The sequence below is a fragment of the Triticum dicoccoides genome, chromosome 3A, assembly GCF_002162155.2.
Source record: "Triticum dicoccoides isolate Atlit2015 ecotype Zavitan chromosome 3A, WEW_v2.0, whole genome shotgun sequence".
Taxonomy (NCBI): Eukaryota; Viridiplantae; Streptophyta; class Magnoliopsida; order Poales; family Poaceae; genus Triticum; species Triticum dicoccoides.
In genome coordinates, this window is record NC_041384.1 from 660,805,825 (window position 1) to 660,809,410 (window position 3,586).

Here is a 3,586-nt window from a genome sequence, read left to right on the forward strand (position 1 = left end):
CTCACAACCAACGCGATAAGGGGTTGTCAATCCCTACACGGCCACTTACGAGAGTGAGATCTGATATATATGATAAGATAATTTTTGGTATTTTTATGATAAAGATGCAAAGTAAAATAAAAGCAAAGTAAAAGCCAAAGGAAATAACTAAGTATTGGTAGATTAATATGATGAAGATAGACCCGGGGCCATAGGTTTCACTAGTGGCTTCTCTCGAGAGCATAAGTATTCTACGGTGGGTGAATAAAGTACTGTTGAGCAATTCACAGAATTGAGCATAGTTATGAGAATATCTAGGTATGATCATGTATATAGGCATCATGTCTGAGACAAGTAGATCAACTCCTGCCTGCATCTACTACTATTACTCCACTCATCGACCGCTATCCAGCATGCATCTAGAGTATTAAGTTAATGAAAACAGAGTAACGCCTTAAGCAAGATGACATGATGTAGAGGGATAAACTCATGTAATATGATGAAAACCCCATCTTGTTATCCTCGATGGCAACAGTACAATACGTGCCTTGCTGCCCCTACTGTCACTGGGAAAGGACACCGCAAGATTGAACCCAAAGCTAAGCACTTCTCCCATTGCAAGAAAGATCAATCTAGTAGGCCAAACCAAACTGATAATTCAAAGAGACTTGCAAAGATAACCAATCATACATAAAAGAATTCAGAGAATATTCAAATATTGTTCATAGATAGACTTGATCATAAACACACAATTCATCGGTCTCAACAAACACACCGCAAAAAGAAGATTACATCGAATAGATCTCCACAAGAGAGGGGGAGAACATTGTATTGAGATCCAAAAAGAGAGAAGAAGCCATCTAGCTAATAACTATGGACCCGAAGGTCTGAGGTAAACTACTCACACTTCATCGGAGGGGCTATGGTGTTGATGAAGAAGCCCTCCGTGATCGATGCCCCCTCCGGTGGAGCTCCGAAACAGGCCCCAAGATGGGATCACGTGGATACAGAAAGTTGCGACGGTGGAATTAGGGTTTTGGCTCCGTATCTGATCGTTTGGGGATACGTAGGTATATATAGGAGGAAGGAGTACGTCGGTGGAGCAACAGGGGCCCCACGAGGGTGGAGGGCACGCCTGGGGGGGGGGGGTAGGCGCGCCCCTACCTCGTGGCCTCCTCTTTTGTGTCTTGACGTAGGGTCCAAGTCTCATGGGTTTTGTTCGTTGAGAAAATCATGTTCCCGAAGGTTTCATTCCGTTTGGAGTCCGTTTGATATTCCTTTTCTTCGAAACCCTGAAATAGGAAAAAAACAGGGCTGGGCCTCCGGTTAATAGGTTAGTCCCAAAAATAATATAAAAGTGGATAATAAAGCCCAATAATGTCTAAAACAGTAGATAATATAGCATGGAGCAATCAAAAATTATAGATACGTTGGAGACGTATCAAGCATTGTGCCTCCACACCGCTCCAACAGAGACGTACTTCCCCCCAAAGGGAAGGTACTTTGGTAACACATCCTTGTCTTCACCGGCTCCACTTGTGGTTACTTCTAACCTTTACTTTGTGCAAGCTTATTTTGTTAAAAATTGGCAGTTGCCTATTCACCCCCTCTAGTCAATCATATCGATCCTTCAATTGGTATCAGAGCCTCGTCTCTTTATTAAGGGGTTTACCACCTGAAGAGTATGGTTGATGACGGGGAAAGGGTTGAATAAGTACCCGAGGCCGTGGAGTTGAACTCAATCACCCGAGACGACTTAAATGAAGCTATGGCTTCACTAAAGACGTCTATGACGGCCGAGGTCAAGTCCATGTTTAAAGAACTCCTTGAGGGGTTGAAAACTTCTACCGGCCCTTTGCAAATGGTTAATGATGTCTACTACACAACCTTCTTCTTGTAGACGTTGTTGGGCCTCGAAGTGCAGAGGTTTGTAGGACAGTAGCAAATTTCCCTCAAGTGGATGACCTAAGGTTTATCAATCCATGGGAGGCGTAGGATGAAGATGGTCTCTCTCAAACAACCCTGCAACCAAATAGCAAAGAGTCTCTTGTGTCCCCAACACACCCAATACAATGGTAAATTGTATAGGTGCACTAGTTCGGCGAAGAGATGGTGATACAAGTGCAATATCGATGGTAGATATAGCTTTTTATAATCTGAAAATATAATACAACAAGGTAGCAAGTGATAAAACTGAGCACAAACAATATTGCAATGCTTCGAAACAAGGCCTAGGGTTCATACTTTCACTAGTGCAAGTTCTCTCAACAAGGATAACATAATTAGATCATATAACAATCCCTCAACATGCAACAAAGAGTCAATCCAAAGTCACTAATAGCGGAGAACAAACAAAGAGATTATTGTAGGGTACGAAACCACCTCAAAGTTATTCTTTCCAATCAATCCATTGGGCTATTCCTATAAGTGTCACAAGCAGCCCTAGAGTTCGTAGTAAAATAACACCTTAAGACACAAATCAACCAAAACCCTAATGTCACCTAGATACTCCAATGTCACCTCAAGTATCTGCGGGTATGATTATACGATATGCATCACACAATCTCAGATTCATCTATTCAACCAACACAAAGAACTTTAGAGAGTGCCCCAAAGTTTCTACCGGAGAGTCAAGACGAAAACGTGTGCCAACCCCTATGCATAAGTTCACAAGGTCACATAACTCGCAAGTTGATCACCAAAACATGCATCAAGTGGATCACGTGAATATCCCATTGTCACCAGAGATAAGCACATGCAAGACATACATCAAGTGTTCTCAAATCCTTAAAGACTCAATCTGATAAGATAACTTCAACGAGAAAACTCAATTTATCACAAGGAGATAGAGGGGGAGAAACATCATAAGATCCAACTATAATAGCAAAGCTCATAGTACATCAAGATCGTGACATATCAAGAACACAAGAGAGAGAGAGAGATCAAACACATAGCTACTGGTACATACCCTCAGCCCCAAGGGTGAACTACCCCCTCCTCGTCATGGAGAGCACCGGGATGATGAATATGGCCACCGGTGATGGATCCCCCCTCCGGCAGGGTGCCGAAATAGGGTCCCGATTGGTTTTTGGTGGCTACAGAGGCTTGCAGCAGCGGAACTCCCGATCTAGGTTTCTTTTCGGGGGTTTCTATATTTATAGGAATTTTTGGCGTCAGTCTCACGTCAGGGGGGTCTCCGAGTCATCCACGAGATAGGGGGGCGAGCCCGGGGGGTAGGGTGCGCCCTCCACCCTCGTGGATGGCTCGGGACTCTTCTGGCCCAACTCTTTTACTTCGGGGGCTTCTTTTGGTCCATAAAAAATCATCAAAAATTGGCACGTCAATTGGACTCCGTTTGGTATTCCTTTTCTGTAAAACTCAAAAACAAGGAAAAAACAGAAACTGGCACTGAGCTCTAGGTTAATAGGTTAGTCCCAAAAATCATATAAAATAGCATAGAAATGCATATAAAACATCCTAGGTGGATAATATAATAGCATGGAACAATCAGACATTATAGATACGTTGGAGACGTACAAAGCATCCCCAAGCTTAATTCCTGCTCGTCCTCGAGTAGGTAAATGATAAAAACAGAATTTCTGATGTG